This window comes from Neoarius graeffei, chromosome 6, assembly GCF_027579695.1.
Source record: "Neoarius graeffei isolate fNeoGra1 chromosome 6, fNeoGra1.pri, whole genome shotgun sequence".
Lineage (NCBI taxonomy): Eukaryota > Metazoa > Chordata > Actinopteri > Siluriformes > Ariidae > Neoarius > Neoarius graeffei.
This window is the reverse complement of record NC_083574.1, coordinates 41,668,799-41,691,961: the sequence shown is the minus strand read 5'-3', so window position 1 is coordinate 41,691,961 and position 23,163 is coordinate 41,668,799. Positions and strand designations below refer to the sequence as shown.

At 40.2% G+C, this 23,163-nt stretch overlaps 1 protein-coding gene across 3 annotated transcripts in view; it reads right to left on the bottom strand.

Moving 5' to 3' along the window:
- Window positions 1–23,163, bottom strand: part of hipk2 (homeodomain interacting protein kinase 2) — a 170,645-nt gene that overhangs the window by 122,759 nt on the left and 24,723 nt on the right. The window contains exon 1 of one of the 3 annotated variants that reach the window (XM_060923672.1): window positions 13,599–13,670. The exons of the other annotated variants lie outside the window; for them this stretch is intronic. The gene's annotated coding sequence lies outside the window, so the exon portion shown is untranslated. Of the gene's footprint in view, window positions 1–13,598; window positions 13,671–23,163 lie in introns of those variants that run through there. 3 annotated transcript variants of the gene reach the window in all.

Here is a 23,163-nt window from a genome sequence, read left to right as displayed (position 1 = left end):
GAGAACTTACAGCTCGCAACACAACCAAGGACAGAGAGAAAAGTCACATGTTTGGATGAATGCGTTAAAGGGGACATGCCATGGAAAACTGTGTTGTTGTTGTTTCTTCTTCTTGTTGTTTTTGAAATATGTTGATGTGACTTGGGGACATACTGGGGCTTTGAAAGTGGACTGTTAGCCTCCAGTCTGTAATGACCATAGAAAGAAAATAGGCAGAGAGATCAGCGGTGGGTTTCCCGAAAGCCTCTTAACGCTAAGAGCAGCTTAAAGGAGAACTGAAGGCAAAGTTTTTATTATCAAAATTCTATTTATCTCATTTTATTAAATATAGGAATGCATTTTTGATCGCTATTTTGTCGCTGCTATAGCAAGTTATGAGTGTTTGAAATATGCTCTGCGATATATCAGTCAATATGTCAAAGCAATGGCCGTAAACGAGATTCGCTGAGACCTGTGTGAGACGTCGTAGGACGGAAGTAAAACGTACAGCAGAAATCAAAGCGACCGACATCTGCCAACATTGTCAAAAGACGCGCGCCCTCTTTCGAATGCTGACGTAATCAAGCCGGAAGTTTTCTTTCTTTTGATAGCAATCAGGAAAGTTTGAAAAAAGTAGGCAGGAATCGTCATTTAAACTCGTTTTTGTGCAATATTTCGTTTGGGAAACAGTTTTCAAAATGGCGGCACTGACACCTGGCTGACACTTGACGTTTCGAAGTCTCGCACAAGTCTCGTGAAGATCGCGCAGATAAGCGACGCCTGCCGTGGACCAAATGAACTAAATCCAACACGGCTAAAAACCGAATACACGGATAAGTATCATATTTACAGTTGTGCTCATAAGTTTACATACCCTGGCAGAATCTATGATTCTTTGACCATTTTTCAGAGAATATGAATGATAACACAAAAACATCTTTTCCACTCATGCTTAGTGGTTGGGTGAAACCATTTATTGTCAAACGACTGTGTTTTCTCTTTTTAAATCATAATGGCAACAGAAACTACCCAAATGACCCTGATCAAAAGTTCACATACCCTGGTGATTTTGGCCTGATAACATGCACAGAATTTGACACAAATGGGTTTGAATGGCTACTAAAGGTAACGTCCTCACCTGTGATCTGTTTGCTTGTAATCAGTGTGTGTGCATAAAAGCTGAGTAAGTTTCTGGGATCCAGACAGACTCTTGCATCTTTCATCCAGCCACTGATGGTTCTGGATTCTGAGTCATGGGGAAAGCAAAAGAATTGTCAATGGAGCTACGGGAAAAGGTAGTTGAACTGTATAAAACAGGAAAGGGATACAAAAAGATATCCACGGAATTGATAATGCCAGTCAGCAGTGTTCAAACTGTGATTAACAAATGGAAAATCAGGGGCTCTGTTAAAACCAAACCACGGTCAAGTAGACCAACAAAAATTTACGCCAAACAGCACAGAGACAAGCCTCAAAACTTCTGGAACAAGGTAATTTGGAGTGATGAGACCAAAATTGAACTTTTTGGCCACAACCATAAACGTTACATTTGGAGAGGTGTCAACAAGGCCTATGATGAAAGGAACACCATTCCTACTGTAAAGCACGGAGGTGGATCGCTGATGTTTTGGGGATGTGTGAGCTACAAAGGCACAGGAAACTTGGTCAAAGTTGAAGGAAAGATGAATGCAGCATGTTATCAGCAAATACTGGAGGCAAATTTGCACTCATCAGCCCGGAAGCTGCGCATGGGACGTACTTGGACATTCCAACATGACAATGATCCAAAACACAAGGCCAAGTCGACCTGTCATTGGCTACAGCAGAACAAAGTGAAGGTTCTGGAGTGGCCATCTCAGTCTCCTGACCACGATATCATTGAGCCACTCTGGGGAGATCTCAAGCGCGCAGTTCATGCAAGACAGCCCAGGAATTTACAGGAACTGGAGGCTTTTTGCCAAGAAGAATGGGCAGCTTTACCATCTGAGAAAATAAAGAGCCTCATCCACAACTACCACAAAAGACTTCAGGCTGTCATTGATGTTAGAGGGGGCAATACACGGTATTAAGAACTGGGGTATGTAAACTTTTGATCAGGGTCATTTGGATGTTTTTTGTTGTCATTTTGATTTAAAAATAGAAAACACTGTTGTTTATCAATAAATGGCTTCACCCAACCACTAACCATGAGTGGGGAAAAAATTTTTTGTGTTATCATTCATATTCTCTGAAAAAAGGCCAAGAAAGCAAAAATTCTGCCAGGGCATGTAAACTTATGAGCACAACTGTAATTGCAGTTAGTTGCCAATACGAGCCACGATATAAGGTTACTAAAACCGAAAAAATAATTGAATAACACGTTAATTAAGAAATAAAGCAAGTTTAAAAATGACTTCACTTCTCCTTTAACTAGGAGAGAGTGTGTTCATTGTGCTGCTCGCTCTACCATTTAATGATGATCTTTGTGCTACGATGCTTTTGGGAAACTCGGCACAGGGCAGTTACAAAAGTACATGTTTCTTATGTAGAATATCCTCTCATATATATATTTTTTAATGGTACCACCCCTCATTAACACATGACCGCCCATAATAATCTGAATCAAGAAGATGGAACCGTGCTAAGTGTTAGACTTGACCACCAGTCTGCAAACCATTCAAGGTTCAAAATAAAAAAAAAAACCTCCAAATATCCAAAAAATCAAATATTAAATGCTGTATTGGATATTGTAATAGATTTCTCCTTAGTTCACTTGCATGACCAGTCAAAACCCTCAATTAACATTAGCCGGTCAGCTAACGTTAACATTCTCTCCATGACACTAAATTTAGATAAAACACGCAGTTTCACAGACATACTCTTCTAGGCTACATTATCTGAATTGACCATAGTACCGGAATAATAATCAGCACCCTGTTGTGCGATTTTGATAAATTTGTTAGCCACCATGCAATGAGACGAGTTCCCGTAAGCACTAACATTACCAAAGGTCCTTTTTCATCACGTCAGGCAGTTATCTGTTGTTAGTTCAGGTTAGCTTGGCAAGGTAGCTTACCCGATGTTAGGGATGTGACAGGGCACACTAGCTATGTAAATATTATATGTAGAGGAGAGAAGGGAGATTTGGGACAGTTTGTCTCATCTCATCTCATTATCTGTAGCCACTTTATCCTGTTCTACAGGGTCGCAGGCAAGCTGGAGCCTATCCCAGCTGACTACGGGCGAAAGGCGGGGTACACCCTGGACAAGTCGCCAGGTCATCACAGGGCTGACACATAGACACAGACAACTATTCACACTCACATTCACACCTACGCTCAATTTAGAGCCACCAGTTAACCTAACCTGCATGTCTTTGGACTGTGGGGGAAACCGGAGCACCCGGAGGAAACCCACGCAGACACGGGGAGAACATGCAAACTCCGCACAGAAAGGCCCTCGCCGGCCACGGGGCTCGAACCCGGACCTTCTTGCTGTGAGGCGACAGCGCTAACCACTACACCACCGTGCCGCCGGGACAGTTTGTATTCCCATAAATTAATTTCAAAACAATCAGTTTTTAGATTACATCAGAAGTTAGATGTTGCCTCTTAGAGTAACCTACTTCCTTTGGAGCCACGAAGAAGGACACTGCAGTAAGGTCTGTGCAGTTCAATATTTTATCAACCAAAACTTGCATTTTCTACTTCGCCTCCACCTCCATTCTATGGTGTAATGTACACTGGTGGATTTGGGATTTGTTAGGAATTAAAGCATGCAGCCGAGAGTTACTGTATATAGTATTATTTATTAAACTTAAGTTCTGGGGGAAAACACTGAAGGATTTTTTTTTCAAAATGGCCAGATAGGGAGAGTTGAGACACTTCATCATCCATCCATCCATCCATTATCTCTAGCCACTTTATCCTGTTCTACAGGGTCACGGCAAGCTGGAGCCTATCCCAGCTGACTACGGGTGAAAGGCGGGGTACACCCTGGACAAGTTGCCAGGTCATCACAGGGCTGACACATAGACACAGACAACCATTCACATTCACACCTACCACCAATTAGCCTGCATGTCTTTGGACTGTGGGGGAAACCGGAGCACCCGGAGAAAATCCACGCAGACACGGGGAGAACATGCAAACTCCGCACAGAAAGGCCCCCGTCAGCCACTGGGCTCGAACCCAGAACCTTCTTGCTGTGAGGTGATAGTGCTAACCACTATACCACCGTACTGCCACACTTCATCATGTTCCAGGTTTTTTTCTTGTGGTTTACAAATATAAAATTGTTTAAAAATGCTTGTTAAAAATGTGGGCATGTACCTGCATGAGGACGAAACTTATTTCATCCCTTCTTGAGAATGGAACTGCTTTGTTGAGTCAGGTTTTGGGTAAACTGACATTTATCTATCGCTGTACCAGCATGGTGTGTTCATACATTTCATAAGTTATAAGTTTTGATAATAAATAAAAATTAAACCTGTAGGCCTAGGTATTTTATTTTTGTCCCAAATCTCCCAACATAATGCCCCATGTCTCCCCTAATGTCTCATGTCTCCTCGCAAAAAAATAAAAAATAAATAACAATAATGACAAAAAGTGAAGCCTGAAGGCCAGTATATGTGACAAGCTGAGAAACTAATACTGTGGTAAGAGGGTATAGTAACTGCTCTGTAATGCAATATGAATGTGATGCTACCTGCAAAGAATTTCACACAATCTACAAAAACTGAAAACTTGTCCCAAGTCTCCCTGCTCTCCCCTATATACGTAGTTTCGGGAATATTCATTTCATATGTACACAAGCATCTGAATGTGATCATAAAAACAGCAACATGAATTCCATGGATGTGATGACAGTATTCTCGTTTAAAGGCGTTAGCCAATCAGAGCGAAGCTATTTACATATTTAATATTTAAAAGCACAGCCAGAAAACCAGCCTGTCTTGTCCTGTCGGGTTTGCTAAGATGGCATGAGAAAAAAAAACCAAGGTGTTTTTTTTTCAATTCCAGAAGACTTTACCAAAGCATCTTTGGGAATAATATAAAATAATTGAAAAGTGTATGACATGTCCCTTTAAAGAAGATCAGCCAGGGGAGAAAATCACTGGTTAATAAATTGGCCTGGACGTGTCAAGACAAAGCATAATCCCCTGTGGTTCAGAAAGATGGACACCGTACTGTGCTAAGTAAAGGGAAGACACACTACAAAAGAGCTGTCTTTTTCACTGTGGTCACCTCTTTTCTTCAGAATAACTTTTCTCTGAATAATCTCCTGTGTTTCGTCTTGCTTGTGCACTCAAGCCATGAATTTATGAATTTATTAATCTTCAACCACATAAAAGTAGAACCCCAAAGAGAATTCTTTCTTGATGTGTTTTTTCTTTCTTTCTTTCTTTCTTCTTTTTTTTTTTTACAGAAACTATGAAACGTTGTTAGTTGACACTAAGAAGAGCATCTAACTTCTAACCGTTGGACCCAGAAAAGTATTTCAACAGACTGAAATGGGCACTCGTTGTAGAGCTCATGAACATACAGGGGGGAACCTCTGACCATAGGTCAGCAATTCTAGTTCTCTAAACATGAACCAATGTGGCTTCTGTACCGGGTCCTCTGTCACAGCTTATCTAGTCACGTGATTTTAATTTCTCATCTCATCTCATTATCTGTAGCCGCTTTATCCTGTTCTACAGGGTCGCAGGCAAGCTGGAGCCTATCCCAGCTGACTACGGGCGAAAGGCGGGGTACACCCTGGACAAGTCGCCAGGTCATCACAGGGCTGACACATAGACACAGACAACCATTCACACTCACATTCACACCTACGGTCAATTTAGAGTCACCAGTTAACCTAACCTGCATGTCTTTGGACTGTGGGGGAAACCGGAGCACCCGGAGGAAACCCACGCGGACACGGGGAGAACATGCAAACTTCACACAGAAAGGCCCTCGCCGGTCACGGGGCTCGAACCCGGACCTTCTTGCTGTGAGGCGACACCGCTAACCACTACACCACCGTGCCACCCTGTGATTTTAATTTATTTAGCAAAATTTATTTAGCTCAGAAAGCGCTAGCTTTTCACTGACTTCCAGAGATCATTACATTTACCGTGTCTGGTATCAGAATCAGAATGAGAAGCACGTTATTGCCAGGTATGTTACACACACAAGGAATTTGACTCCGGTTCGACTTAGCTTTCATAGTACAGACAGAAGAAAGTACGAGAGAGCAAAGTCCCGTGGCAGCCATCTGCGGCGCCATCTTGGATGGAAAAACTACAATTAGCTAGCTGAAGACACGGCTTGTACAAATTTTCAAAGATAAAGGGATGAGGAAATATGTGTACGTTTTTTATTCACGAGTCCATGGTCAAGTATAATAAATATAAATCATAACCAAATCAAATGATTAAGGTTAAACATCACCATTCAGTCAAGATCTTTGTAAGCAATAAATTTTCTGCATCTGGACTTTCATCATTTTTAAACAGTGTCTTTTATTCATATTCTTAAACAGTATACTCTTTAACCTTGTCTATCCTCGAGGCTCACCTTCGCTCACTTACTTTTATTTACTATTCCACCCACCATTCACTTTAAATCAAGCGCTCTCGCTCCTCATCCTTCCTTTCATGCCATCCTGCACATTCGTCACCTCTTCACCACTATGCCCTTGCCCTTTTGTTCTTGTCTCTCCTCTCATCTCCTTTTCTATATCAATGACCCGGTTCACCTCTCTCCTCTCTCCGGCGCCCTACACCACATCCCCTACCCCCTCCTCCCTTTTCTCATCAACTGAAACACTATAATTCCTGGGAGAACAGAGGCAGGGAATGTCTGCTCTTTGTCTCTACCCATAAGAGTGTACATCTCTCGTCTTTGTGCGGTGAAAGAACAGAGATTACACAAAGAAAGATTTAAGAGAGACTTACTAGGCTGCCCTGTTTGAGTGCTGACCTTTGTCCTTGTCCTTATCCAGTAGGCTGGTATTGACCTCAGAGTTAATCATATTTAGAGATCACATACCAGCGTATTTTAGCTTCTCTGCTGCATCTCTTGCTTTCTCCAAACCCCAACTGCATGAAAAAGATCCATGAATTCGTTAAGGCCTTCCTGTAATGATATGTAACCACTATCTGATTGTGCTATCTGAACTGAAAGGAGACGAACAGGCCGAGCAGCTGTGGCTGAAGAAGCAAAAGCCACTGACATGTGTTCCACTGGCCCCTGAGAAAGGAAAACAAACACGGCACTGTCACACGGAGCAGTGCCCTCAGCGCAGCCTGTTACTGATGGCTTTATCAGTCCTGTGTGTGTGCAAGAGAGAGGGAGGGGCTGTGCATCTGTGCTTGCAACTGACTTTCAGATATGGATGGAAGAGAATGTGAGAGCGCGCACACATGAGGGTCCAGCATGACAAATTTTCCATAACTCAGGAACTTCCCCGGTTCACAAGAAGCAGCTTGAACAATCCTGATGAGCAGAGGTTGACTGAGCTAGAGGTGTGTATGGTCTGTATTTTAAATCTGCCAGTCATAATAGTCACATGCGCAAACTCTAAGGGCACTCGGTAGAGTGCATGTTTCAGCCAAGCCACATAGAATCAATATCAAAATCAAATTACTGGAACCTAAGATAATACTAAAGCTGTACACCAAATTTAATCAAAATCCGTTCACTACTTTTTGAGTTACATTGGGAACAGACAAAAAAACAAAAACAAACAAAAAAAACCCTCCTGTATCCACGTACATATCTGGATTTGAATCAAAATCTAATCAATTGTTCCTTGGGTCATGGTTCACCTTTCCTCAAAATTTCATCAAAATCCATTCACTACTTTTTGAGTTACATTAGGAACAGACAAAAAAAAACAAATAAAAAAACAACCAACTCCTGTATCCATGTACATATCTGGATTTGAATCAAAATCTAATCAATTGTCCCTTGGGCCATGGTTCACCTTTCCTCAAAATTTCATCAAAATCCATTCACTACTTTTTGAGTTACATTAGGAACAGACAAAAAACAAACAAAAAAACAACCAACTCCTGTATCCACGTACATATCTGGATTTGAATCAAAATCTAATCAATTGTCCCTTGGGCCATGGCTAACCTTTCCTCAAAATTTCATCAAAATCCATTCACTACTTTTTGAGTTACATTAGGAAAAGACAAAAAAAAAACCCTCCTGTATCCACGTACATATCTGGATTTGAATCAAAATCTAATCAATTGTTCCTTGGGTCATGGTTCACCTTTCCTCAAAATTTCATCAAAATCCATTCACTACTTTTTGAGTTACATTAGGAACAGACAAAAAAAAACAAATAAAAAAACAACCAACTCCTGTATCCATGTACATATCTGGATTTGAATCAAAATCTAATCAATTGTCCCTTGGGCCATGGTTCACCTTTCCTCAAAATTTCATCAAAATCCATTCACTACTTTTTGAGTTACATTAGGAACAGACAAAAAACAAACAAAAAAACAACCAACTCCTGTATCCACGTACATATCTGGATTTGAATCAAAATCTAATCAATTGTCCCTTGGGCCATGGCTAACCTTTCCTCAAAATTTCATCAAAATCCATTCACTACTTTTTGAGTTACATTAGGAAAAGACAAAAAAAAAAAACTCCTGTATCCACGTACATATCTGGATTTGAATCAAAATCTAATCAATTGTCCCTTGGGCCATGGTTCACCTTTCCTCAAAATTTCATCAAAATCCATTCACTACTTTTTGAGTTACATTAGGAACAGACAAAAAATAAAAATAAATAAAAAAACAACCAACTCCTGTATCCACGTACATATCTGGATTTAAATCAAAATCTAATCAATTGTCCCTTGGGCCATGGCTAACCTTTCCTCAAAATTTCATCAAAATCCATTCACTACTTTTTGAGTTACATTAGGAATAGTCAAACAAACGGAGGCAAAAACATAACCTCCTCCAGCACAGTTAGCGGAGGTAAATATTTGCCAATATTCCTAATAAGGTCTTTACATGGCTAATGAAAATGAATATTCCACCAATATTCCCGTTTACCGGGGCTGTGAAATGGAAAAAGTAAAATCCAAGGCGGAAAAAAGGGGTATGGAGTCCAAATGGCTCCAGAAATCAAGTAAATCTTGCATCAAATAGAACATTCTTAGCATCTCCTGAAAGAGAAAATTGCTCCCAAAATGTGCATATTTTAATGATTATAGCTTTGTTTTGACATTAAAACTATCCATCAGTATTTTTCATAATATTGAAAAAAATAGAACATGACTTGAAATAATTTTTCTTACTTATAAACCAACATATGCATTAATTAAGAACAGTTTAGCTACATGAATTAAATGAAGATTGAAAATACTGATAAGCATTTCAGGAACCATAGTAAAACCATTTAGAAAATTTTGCAAATATGAAAACAAGATATAAATAACTGGTAATCTGTAATTTGACAGCTTTAATTTCACCAGTTCTGCGTGTTTCTTTCCTTGCACATGATCGACCAAGCGTGTTCTTCCTCCCGATAAGTAATTTAACATCCTGATGGCACAATGTGCATTACACCTTGCCTGGTGAGTTGATCTTTTGGATGTTTTCATAAAGATATTTGTTTCCGACTTTAAATTCCAGCCACCGCAAATTCCACGGATTCTTGATACCGTTTTCCTTGTCTACTTTTTTCACATTGTCATTATTGCCATCCTCCCTCTGTACAATGTCTCTCAACGATACAGACATACCGAAAAAATCTTTTACTATCACTTAATCGCAAGCTATATTGTCAACACGTGTTTGAAAAGAGTAACCCGAAAATGGTAAGAAAGAAATGGCGCTGCGTCGTAAAATGGTCTACAATGTCGTATATATAACTTGTACGATGTCGTAAAATACAGAGACACCTGCTGTTAGATTTTTCCCCCCATCCAGTAAACAATGTACTCGTCGGCGATTACGGTCCCCAACCATTAGCAGAGTACCCCCACCCCCTACATTTTTTTTTTTGCAAAAATACACGATTTACAAAAATGGTATTTTTGTGATCAAATCCGTGGAATTCCGCAAATCCGCGGATTTTTCACAGCCCTGGTTTACATGCCAAGTCAAGTCAAGAAGCTTTTATTTGTCACACGTACACTCAAGCACAGACTTAAGCACACAGTGAAATTCCTCCTCTGCATTTAACCCAGCTGAAGCAGTGAACACACACATGCACACACACAAGTGAGCAATGAGCACGCACACACACACACACCCAGAGCAGTGGGCAGCTATGCTACAGTGCCCGGAGAGTAGTTGGGGGCTAGGTGCCTTGCTCAAGGGCACTTTAGCCCAACCTCAGGCCCCATGTTAGCCTAACCACATGTCTTTGAACTGTTGAGGAAACCCACAGAGACACAGCAAGACCATGCAAAGGCCTCCATCAGCCTGGGCTCAAACCCAGAACCTTCTTGCTGTGAGGCTACACTAACCACTACACCACCTATGCATACTCTGATTGTCCCGCATATCCCACATCGGAAAATGCTAAATTTGGAATAAGGCCAAATTTGTCATATCCAAACGGAATATGTCGTTTACATGACCCGCATCAAATTCCAAATAGTGTCATATTCAGAATAATAGTGGAATATTAATGTGCATGTAAACATCCTGCATGATATTTGCTGTTGGTTCTATTTGTAAAAATACAAACGAATTATTCATTTAAAGCATTGTGACCATGGCCAAGATAAAGCAATCACTGATAAATGAATGAAAGCTGTAAATGGGCTCATGTTTATGTGTGTGGCTCCATTCTATCTTTGTCTTGTGAGCTCACACACATGCAGCTTTTTGTTGGATCCCACATGATCTCAGTCCAGCCATTACTGCACAACTGCTATCAGGATACCACACTCCAAAAGATCTCGAAACTATTTTCAAGTATTATACTACTTAACTGATTAAACTTTCCACTGCTTTATAATAATAAGAAGAATAAGAATAAGAATAAATTAAATTTAGGGCGGCACGGTGGTGTAGTGGTTAGCGCTGTCGCCTCACAGCAAGAAGGTCCGGGTTCGAGCCCTGTGGCCGGTGAGGGCCTTTCTGTGCGGAGTTTGCATGTTCTCCCCGTGTCCGCGTGAGTTTCCTCCGGGTGCTCCGGTTTCCCCCACAGTCCAAAGACATGCAGGTTAGGTTAACTGGTGGCTCTAAATTGACCGTAGGTGTGAATGTGAGTGTGAATGGTTGTTTATCTCTGTGTCAGCCCTGCGATGACCTGGTGACTTGTCCAGGGTGTACCCCGCCTTTTGCCTGTAGTCAGCTGGGATAGGCTCCAGCTTGCCTGCGACCCTGTAGAACAGGATAAGCGGCTACAGATAATGGATAGAAGTTAAATTTATATAGCGCCTTTCTTATACCCAAGATCGCTTTACAATTATAAGGAGGGAGGGGAGTCCACCAAATAAAGGTCAGGATGTCATTCCAATGGTGTAGCAGTCACAGTCTCACCAAAAGGCACATGAAAACAAGTCCCGCACAGCCGCCGCAACGCCACCAAGCAACACCACCCGGAACACCACGCCAAGCACAAAAGCGCCGCCGCACAGAGCGCTGGACAACCCTGATGTTAAAATGAGCAACGAGCTCACTGCAGTCTATAGCGAGGAGCACAGGCATCACCCATGGCTAACCAAGGCCTGGAGGGAACCGACGCCCAAAACTGGGTCCGGAGCTACACCACAACCGGCAGATAAAACACTCAAACAAAAAACAAATATCAAACTATACAAACACAAAAAAGAAAAACAAAATGTGCGTCTATTACTGCCACCATTCATTCATTATTTATAGACGTAACTTTCAAGGATCTCTTTAATATCTTTAATATCTTTATTATCCCCGAGGGGCAATTTGCTATCGTCAGCACTATCCATACAGACATCAGATGAATAAGAATAATAAATACACTATTAATACAACATAAAAATCCCACTGGGTTGAAATAAAAAGCCAGTGAACAATGACTACTACATAAAAATCCCACGTAGTTATTTAAAACCCGATGGCGGCCGGGACAAATGAGTTCTTAAATCTGTTTCTCCTGCATGTTTGCAAATTGTATCTGCAGCCAGACTTGAACTCCTTGAACAGAGGGTGGTTAGGATTAGCCAAGATTGACTGAGCTGTCTTCAAAGTCCTGACCTTATACCTTTCTGATACACCCAGTTTAGTCCTTGACACTTTTTGAAAGCGTAGCCTGTTAACCGTCTTTTATATAATAGCTCCAGAAGGACTTTCTAAAAAAGGAGACAGTCTTAGTTTAGCTCTATTCAAGCTGTCCGTTTCTCAAAGTAGCGTCTATAAATTAATGCACGAACAAGCTCGATCAGGTTTCCCTTCCTGAGAACATGAACTTTTGTGTCACACGGTGATATGATCACATTATAGTATGAGAGATTTATTTATAGAAATCTACAAGCATGATATCATGATACGCAAATGTGAAGTGAGGCTTTATACCAGTTTTAGCTGTCTTTACAACGATCCATTGCTTGCAGGACCATGCTATTTGGTTTGCTTTTCTTTTTCTTATGCTTTTTAACAGACTTCCAGTGAAGCTGTTAAACCAGAGCAACTAAAGTTGAAAACCTGTCCAAAGCATCCACCATTCTGTAATTGGTTCCGTTTAAATGGAAACCAAACCAAGACATACCTTCTCTAGACGTCTAAAAAAAAAAGACTCCGATTTTTGTATTTATATTTATGGATGTTTACTGTCAACTGTTCATAAGCTATGTACATCCAATGATGTCTTAAAATCTAAGTGTGTGTGTGTGTGTGTGTGTGTGTGTGTGTGTGTGTGTGTGTTTATAGACTACTGAGGGCCAAATGTCCCCACAAGGATAGTAAAATCTGACAATTTCGAACTTGTGGGGACATTTGGATGGTCCCCACAAGGAAATTGCTGTTGTTGTGTGTGGTTTTTTATTGTTTTTAAATAAAATAAAAAAAGAGCAAAAAAGTTTCCTTTTCATTACTGAGGTTAAGGTTAGGGTTAGGGTTAGGGTTAGGTGCAGGCATAGCATTAATTAACTGCAATAATATTTATGTCAGTGGAAGGTCCTCACAAGGATAGTGAGACAAACATGTATATACAGTATGTGTGTGTGTGTGTGTGTGTGTGTGTGTGTGTGTGTGTGTGTGTGTGTGTGTGAGCGAGCGAGAGAGAGAAAGTGTGTAGTGTGTTTTGCAGGTTTTTACTGTGCAGGTTGGCACTTCAAAGAGCAAAAACGGAGCAGCTTGCCAGCCTCTAACCACAGAGCCACTGCACTCGAGCCAAGCCAGGGCAAAGATGAAATGCGAATAAGGAAACTTCACTACACACACACACACACACACACTGTTAGGTAGAACCACAACAGATGCAAACGATGCCCTGCAGCTACAGGATGGGCATGATATGGCCCAAATTTACACAAACTCACTAAATTACATTACAGTACATTCTATTACATTCACACAAGGCTACGAAGGTCGAAGGAAAAGTCTCACGGGCTGAGATATAATCGTGATTTGGGCATTTGTGCTAAACAAAAAGAAAAAAATTCTCTAAAATAGTAAATAAATCCATTACCTTTTTCCTTTAACTACATTATAGCAGTCTTCTGGTTGAGACAGTGCTTCCTGTGAAGCGTAATCTTTATACCGAGCCTGTCCTGGAGAATACCACAAAGATAAACAGACATGGAGAACTGCAGCTCATTCTTCATGATACTGACTGTATCACAAATTAAAGATGCACGCATGTATGTGAATGTGTGTACTGCATTTGCGTGTGTCCATGACTTCAAAGGTTCACGGAAAAAAACAGGAGTTCACGGCTTCTTCACTTTCAGCCATGCGGAATGCTTCAGCGAGCTCGACTCCCAGGAACAGCGATCCCACAAGCCCAATAAAGCTCCAGTGCCCCATGGAACACACACACACACACTGTATACATGTTTGTCTCACTATCCTTGCGAGGACCTTTCATTGACATAATTATTATTGCAGATAATTAATGCTGTGCCAGACCTAAACCTAACCCTAACCTTAACCTCAGTAACGAAAAGGAAACTTTTTGTCTCTTTTATTATTATTATTATTATTATTATTATTATTTATTTTTTGTTTGTTTAAAAAACACAACAACAGCAATTTCCTTGTGGAGACCATCCAAATGTCCCCACAAGTTTGAAATTGTTAGATTTTACTATCCTTGTGAGGACATTTGGCCCTCAGTAGTATAGAAACACACACACACACACACACTTGAAGAAATATATCTTGCTGTGATATTTTCTTTTATTAGCTATTCTCACGTCAAAAGTTAAATGTTCAAATGTTCAATAAAAAGTCTGAATTAAGCATGCAGGTAGGCGCTACACTTCCTCCGGTTCTCATCCAGCTGCTAACTGAAAACAAACCCTGCTTGCTGACTGCTATTATGCCAATTATCTGTAATTTAAAAGCCGATTTTCTTATGGAGAGTCCCGTAATCAGAAATGGGCCGACTCCATTATTAGCCAATGGCAATGATCAAAAAAGCAAAACAACCAATTCGGTGATATATCGCTCAAGTCTATAATACCTCGGTCCAATAAAAAACCAAAGGGCAATGTGATTTGTGGATATTCTGACATTTTCTTCGGAGGCAAGAATGGAATTACAGGCCAAGGCAGAACATATATGCGCGCACACACACACACACACACACACACACAAAACAAAGGCTTCAAAATAATCTAATCAGCGAATCCATCAGAGCCTGTGTGCAAGAATTAATTGGTTTGGCAAAAATCAGATGAAGGATTTTGTGCATGGTTTGTAAATTTTTATTCCCTTTATAAAAAGCAAATTGGATAACAAAAGACACTGTATTTTTAAATGAGTACTACATGCTTTTTCCCCTTTAATCATCATCAAAAGGAATAAGCAGGCCATGACCTTTCGGGATACGAGGAAAAACCTGCACATATCCTGGTAGCCTGTTACGAGCCTCAGTGTAATAAGAAATCTAATCCAGTGCTTCTAGAGGAGCCTCTTCTGAGCTTCCTATTCGTGGTGTGTGGTACGGTATAAAGCCTGTCGGTATCATTTGCGTGCAACACACACCTCTAAACAGGCTGTAGTCATAACCCTCAGTCCAGTACAAGACACACCCTTATTGACAGATCATGTAATGCCGGGTAGTTTGTGGCACTGAGGACAATTCCACTCAAATGACAGACTGACAGGCCTTGCACTAATCTTCATAATCATAAGCCTGGGAACATGCTGCAGTAGCCAGATGAGACCTGTCAAATAAATACATGTTGCTTCACATTCATAAACAAACACCATTTGGAAGCGAGTATCACTCCCTAGACTAGTTTTAGCGCTTTGTACACATGGTGTTTTGTTATTACAAAGCTAATAAAGTTACTGACTTGAATATATAGCTGTGTGATCCAGTGTCATTAATTCAGCATTTGAACAAACACACGCAGTCATATAAGGACATGTCCTTCTTGAAGGTTGGCAGCAGAAATAAATTTGCAGTTGAATTACCATCTGTCACAGGTTTCTCAAACAAAACACAATCCCTCAATACTGTTCACATCATCCATTAATTCAATCCAGACAGAATATTTCTTTTCCCAAACTTTTTCCAACTGTCCACTTTCAGTAGTGAGTCTTCACTGAACCTATCTTCAGAATGCATCATGTTGTGTGTTCGGAGACGCTTTTCTGCTCACCGTGGTTGTGAAGAGTGTTTATCTGAGTTACTGTCATTTTTCCGTCAGCACAAACCTGTCAAACAACCTCGCGCAATTCTTTCCACCTGCAGAACTCTCACTTACAGGATGTTTTATGCACCATTCTAAAGGCACGTGACGATATATCGTGCAATGATACATCGTGATACACATTTATGACGATTTGACTTGACGAAATAAAAAATGAATCGTGATTATTATCAGGCTGTGTAACCTCTTAGTCTTTCCTCGCTGTAATTGAGTTGTTCAGACAGCAAAGGATAATGTAATAACGTAAATTATTATACATACAGGACACTTTTTCAATGGAATAAAAACGTGTTCTATTCCCTTCTAGCGGGTTTCATTCACTTGGTTTGATAGCATGCAATATTGTTAGCATATCGCTTATCCTACGTGTATTATGTCACTCTACCCAGTGGAGAATGAGCGTTGAATATGGTTTACGATATTGCATGGTTGTCAAGACAACATGATGTCACACATCGGAGATGTAAAACTTCCGTGCTAGCGAGCGACTGTGACAATTTGCAAACAAATATGGCCGCCAGGTTTGCTTCGTTAAATATGGAAAATTTTGAGAGAATTTTGAAAGAGAAAGATGCATTGAACACCCGAAAGGAATGCATAATAATAATAATAATAATAATAATAATAATAATAATGGCATTTTTCATGTTATATCAGATATAATCCGTTCGGCTAGCATGATATTGAACTCGTCTTCAACTCGCTCAATATCATGCTAGCTGAATGGAATATATCTGAAACACCACAAAAACAAAAAAAAAAGTCAGCCAATGTTATTTAAATAGTAGGCATGCATGTGACTTCACTCTAGGCAGAAGTAAAACAGCTCTAATGCTGTGAAAACACAAAAAAGCAAATCTAAAATGGGAAAGTGTTGTTGTGCAATTGACTTTACAAATTGAGGTAACAAGAAATCAGAGCTCTCTCGTTGCAGTCTGCTGAAAGCGAAAGAAAAGAGAAGCAAATGGAGGTAGTACAAATGTTCATAAAAGTTTATTAAGAAAAGGCCTATTTGTTTTTTTCTTTTGTTTTTAACAAAAAGTATATTTTTACTTAATAAGCTATTATATTTTACTCCAACCTTTGCAAATGCAGGCAAATATTCATTGTTGGTTGTGAAGAAAATGGAAGAAAAGTTTTGTTTTGTTTTTTTTAAATGCAATATTTAAGTTGATGGAGAAAAGGCAAATAAATGTTGCATTTTTTGGTAATAAATTTTTTTTCGCTGAATATATTTTTTTAAATATTGTGGGAAAATCAAATCATGAACCTGATATTGTGAATTGAATTGAATCGAATTATGAATTTGGTGAATCATTACATGCCTAGCATTCTATGTAAAAGCTATTTAACAGTTATTCCACAAAATCAAGTTGTACATGAGCTGATAGCTGACGAGGCGCATAGTGCCGAATTAGCTATCAGCCATGTACGACGAGACTGAGTGGAATAACTGTTTTATTCTATCCACATTCACTGGATTTTGAGAAACAGAGCACTTTTATTTTTATTGTTTGCAAATTCGATAAATAAAAACTTCATACAAAACGTCCGACAAAATCATTTCTGCTTAGAATGTAAACAAACCGGGAGCAATTTGTGAAAAATGCTATAATAATCATTCTTGAAAAATAAAAATAAAGATACGTTCTTACCATCAAATACTTTCATTCCATACTTTGTTGCTTTTTTGTATTTTTGGGGGTTTTGTTTTCGAGCAGTTTTTATTTCATCCTCGGTTGGTTCAGCAACACGCTTCGCCATTTTGTTTTTCTCTACTTACGGTATATGAGCCAATAGCCTAGTAGTAGAGAACCCAATCAGAGTGTGCGATTGCTCATATCCAGTGAATGTGAATATAATAATAACTGTTGCGCATGAAAATCCCAGGAGATTAGGATTTTCTGAAATACATGGTCCAGCCTGTCTAGAAACAACAACAACCATGCCATGATCAAAATCACATGAGATCAAAGTTTCCCTATTCTGAGGTTTGATGTGAAAATTAACTGAAGCTTGAATGAAGCTTCAGTGAGCACATGTACAAGTGGCTGGTGTATGTTATAAGACCTGAGTTTTCTTTTTTTTTTTTTTGGCCAGAATTCAGCCAGACTGTACCACATATTCTTAAAATATACACAACACAAGCAACCTCAATAGGCACTCAGAAGAACAGCAATACTAGGAACAGGCATAGAGTAAAAGCACAGTCAAAAGTAAGTATAAGAAGTGCACTATAGTGGAGTTTCATTTATTGGTTTATTTTGTAAGATGATTACGGAAAGCCAGACATATTAGAATCAGCATGAATCAGAACTTCATAACAAATATCTCATTGCATGTGGCTAAAAACTGCCAGGATCTGGTGGTTAAGAGAGTAAATTCTTTTATATATCCTGGTTCCAGGGGGTTCCTTTATTTTATAGCCGAGTTATGGCAACAGACCAAGAAGAGCCTTTAGTCTGCGGTGGGTCGCAATCGCTTCTCTACATGGTGTCTTTCTGTTTCTGTTTCATGGATGTATTAATGTAAGTTTATGTTCATTGTTAATAAACGGCTGTGGATGAGAACTATTAAACTGTTATGGAGGCAGTGCAATGCATAAAATCATGCAGACTCAGGTCAAGAGCTTCACTTAATCCTCACCTCAAAAAGATTGCTACAATTAAAGTCACTGAGATCAGGTTGTAATCTCAGTGATTTTAACTGTAGCATGGTTGCTGGTGTCAGACAGGCTGGTTTGGGTGTTTCAGGAACTGCTGATCTCCTGGGGTTTTCACACACACACAACAGTTTACACACAGTGGTGTGAAAACCAAAAAACATTCATTAGGGGTGTTCACACGGCAACTTTTACTCCGGTGTAGCACCGGGGCTGCCCCGGTAGAGCGTTCACGCGGTACAAAGTTATACCGGTGTAGCCCCTGAAAGCTGCTTAAACCGGTGCAAATCTAACCCTGCTCGGGAGGTGGTTTAAGAAATTTACTCCGGAGTAAATGCTAGTTTGCGGGGCAGCACCGATATAAAATGGGACGTCTGAATGCTACAGGGGTGGACTCGCTACGTGTGAGGAGAGTTGATTACGTACGTGCATTGCATAATGTGCATCCTGGTATTTTGCGCTTCCAAAATGGCGAATATCAGCAACAACAGAACTGCGTGTCTTCCAGTGTTGCCAGATTGGGCGGTTTTAAGTGCATTTTGGCGGATTTGAACATATTTTTGGCTGGAAAACGTCAGCAGTATCTGGCAACACTGGTGTCTTCATCCACATTGTTTTCCCGGCACTTGGTGATGCCATGACAACCGGGAAAAGGAAGTACATTTTCACGCATGCGCATATTTCATTTCCGCATTATTACTATCGTATAGCACGGTCGCAAAAACTGCCGTGTGAACGCAAGTGGGGCTGCACCGGTGCGAACACGCTTCTCTCTAGTAAGCAGGTTTGTGACGTGTGAACGCTCCACAAAATTTACACCGGTGTAAGATATATCGCAACAAAATACATCGGTGCAGCATCGATGCAAATATGTGCCGTGTGAACACCCCTATTTAGCAGCAAGTCGGAAATGCCTTGTTGATGAGAGAGGTCAGAGGAGAATGGCTAAACTTGTTCGAGCTGATTGGAAGGCTATGATAATGTAAGATGAGATTTATTTTTGTGGAATTGGTTTGGTAAGTTATCTAATTTTCCTCTTTTAATGAAAGAGTTGGGATAATTTTATTAGTGGTAATTACAGCACATACTAACTTTCTTTCCTTTAGCAACCTGTCACCAACCAATCTGCACCAAAGCAGCTTTAATCTTTAATCGCTGCTCATTACCCTGTACTAACCTTAAGGCCAATTTATACTTCTGTGTAGACTCTACACCATAGGTACGGCATCAAAGCCCATGCAGGGTGAAGTAATTATACTTGCACGTAAGGTGCGCGTCTCCTCTAGGAGGCACTGTCACATGAAACACACCAAAATTTACTGCTGTTACCCATAGAACAAAAGAGGAGTGCAGGTTCTGTGATTCACTTCAAGAATAACATGGACAAAATGTTGTTTTGAAACAAATGTACTGCGGGAAAAAGAAACCTCACGTGATTAATTATAAACCGAGTGAATTCTTACTGAAAGCATTTTTAAGTGTTTTTTACTCATCTGTATTCAGCAGTATGAACAACCCGAAGTGAAAGTCCCACTGCACTTTCAGGAATGAGGCACAAAAATAACACCATATTGTTTAAATGCAATACTGCCAAACAAACCAATCACAGCTGTGGCGGTCTGCATCGCCGCAACATGTAGTTACATTTCTGGGGAGGTGCACATCAGGCTATAGCGTAAGGTATGCGGCTACATACAGCGTAGAGTCGATGCTGAAATATAAATTGGCCTTTAGCAATGCAAATCTCTAAAACGCTGGTGCTGTGTATCTTTAGTAGGCATATCAGACGCTCGCTGGCCGTGCTGTGAAAATTCTGCATGCAGATGCTCATCTAAGTTTCCAAATCTGTCAGTGCTTAACTCTTGAATATTTTCTATCGTGAGTACTGTCATTCAAAAGCTCTGCTTTCCAAAGAAAAGATCTGTTCAGTACTTTGGGAGTAACGGCAGGTTGAAGTTGGTACAACAGAGTTCAGTCTCTGCTCACATGATGTCAGGAAACTGCCGGTGCTTTTTGAGTCACGGGAAAGCGGTCAGGCTCTCTCTCTCTCTCTTCTGATCGGTTTCTGACTGGATTACTCGTGAATATCAATCAGATAACTTTTATAGGGATGTTCTCTCGCTCTCACTGTTTCTGATGAAGTATTCAGCAAAATTTCCCGTCAGCTAGTTTTGATGTTATGTTTCACGGGAGACTCTGAAGTGAGTTTTTGTAGCTTTACCTACTTATTTTTTCAAATCCAACTGATTCATGTAAATAAACAGCTATCTTAGAATATAACTGTAGTTGTTTTGATGAAAAATATTGAGATCTTAGTGGTCAGAATGATGTTGTAAAAAAACAGAAGTCAGAAACGCGAGTGTCAGTTTCAATTCAGTTTAACGGAATTGTTTACTGGATATAGATCACACAGTTTTTTCGAGGTTCGCCTTGAAAGCTGTGAATATTAATCGAAATAATCATTTATAGTCTTTCATATAAACACTAGTAGGCCCTATTTTTGAGAAATACAAAGGCCTACAGAGCACATTGAGGGTGTTAGAAATAATCTTTTGTTACTTTTGTACAGAGTGTACCAATTTAATGTTTTACCGAATTAGCATAATTAATGTTAATTAAATACTAATTTGCATGATTTGTTTTTGCTAATTTTTCAAATTTGTATTCGGTATACAACTATCTATGTGTCTGCCAATTTCCATGTAAATATCTTGAAAAATAAAAAAGTTATTAAGCAGACCTGCCAGGATTTCGCGATGTTGCGATTTGCAACTTCAACACAAATTCAACCAATCCCCGCGAATTCAGGGCGGTGCTGCAATTATATCCAATCAACGTAACTTTCCCGCAAATTTGACCAATCATTGGCGTCGTCTTGAGGTGACGTCGACAAACTACCTTCCGCCTTACTTCCATGTATACGTTCAAGAGAAGCAGCATGTGCGAGTCAGTGTTTATGTAGGCTTAAATTCTGTTCCTGAAAGTGTTATGTTTACAGTGAAGGACTGTGTGCACTTTACATTATTTTTTACTTAATACAAGAAATTAATGGATGCCAACATTTTTGCCAAAATGGTATTTTATTTTCCATTTTTTAGGCAGCGGTGGCACGGTGGTGTAGTGGTTAGCGCTGTTGCCTCACAGCAAGAAGGTCCTGGGTTCGAGCCCCGGGGCCGGCGAGGGCCTTTCTGTGTGGAGTTTGCATGTTGTCCGCGTGGGTTTCCTCCGGGTGCTCCGGTTTCCCCCACAGTCCAAAGACATGCAGGTTAGGTTAACTGGTGACTCTAAATTGACCGTAGGTGTGAATGTGAGTGTGAATGGTTGTCTGTGTCTATGTGTCAGCCCTGTGATGACCTGGCGACTTGTCCAGGGTGTACCCCGCCTTTTGCCCGTAGTCAGCTGGGATAGGCTCCAGCTTGCCTGCGACCCTGGCAAGCTGGATTTTTTTATTATTATTTTATTAGTTTATAATTATTGTTTAATTTAGTCTTCAGGAGAAACTGCCTGCACACAGTACTAGTATTAATAGTTTTTTTTCTTACATGAAAGCTGAGGCATTTATATTATATTTTAAGGTAACTTCATGTTGTGCTGTGAGGTTCTCTGCACTTTAACTTTTGAACCAACAGGTGCATTTGGATAAGTAAAGCCTATTTTTCTGCATTTTTGTAGTCCTGGTAATCTTTTATATTGGTAAAGTTGTTTATAGGACCATTTCTCAGTGTCTTTGCTTTTTTAATCAATAGTTTTTCAGTAATAACTTAATATTTAACATATCACTCAATTTTAATCACAAAAAGAGAAAATCGCTAGCCTGGCAAGCCAGACTAAATGTGAATATTTAGTCTGGCCTCGATCCGTAGACATTTCCGAAGCGGGTAGGAGGAACAAACCGCTGTCTTTCAAACTGTCTCTGTGCGTATAGGCCAACGCTCTGACCAATCAGCGCAACAGTGACTGTGACGTAGTCAGAGCGACAGAAAGCAGTGGGGGAGGCCTTGAAATAAATCATTTTTCAAAATGCGTATTAATTAATAAACAGGTTCTAGATATTAAGAAGTTTGGAGATAATGACCACAAGTTTGGAGTCTGTACCACATACACTCATTTTTTTTCCAAGTGTTTTTCAAGGGTTTGCTTAAACTGTTTTTGAGAGTTTTTATTTAGTGGTGTTTGGTGAAATAATTTCCCTTAAATTTAAAATAACGGGAAAATAAGAAACAATCAAAAAGTAATGTTTCAAAGCCGTTTATTAATTCTTCGTACTGCACAAACTAGCCCATCCTTTTGGCTACGAGCGGAGCCAGCTGGTAGATCAGACTTTTGCCATAGCCGGTCGGCAAAACAGCGAAAACGTCCTTCTTGAAAAGGAATGAGCGGAGAGCCTCTTCCTGCTCATGTTTCAACGAAAACTCCAAGTCTAATTCTTCTAAAACTGATTCCAAAGCGGAGTCAAACGCGCGCTGTTCACTAGCCCGAAGCCATCTTTCCTGTTGTGCTTTCTCCAGCGTCGCGCAGCCTTGTCGTCACTCCTGCAAAAGCCCGCCCAGAGAATCTAAACAAAAACCTTCCGTTGTGATTGGCGGGCACGATTTGATGCCCGGGGTGTTTTTGTTTATATGGTGCGAGGCTAGACCCATTCGCTAGGCAAAAAATATTTTTGGCCACTAGGCGGTTGGGTCTAGTTTACTAGGCTAGAAAATCGCAAC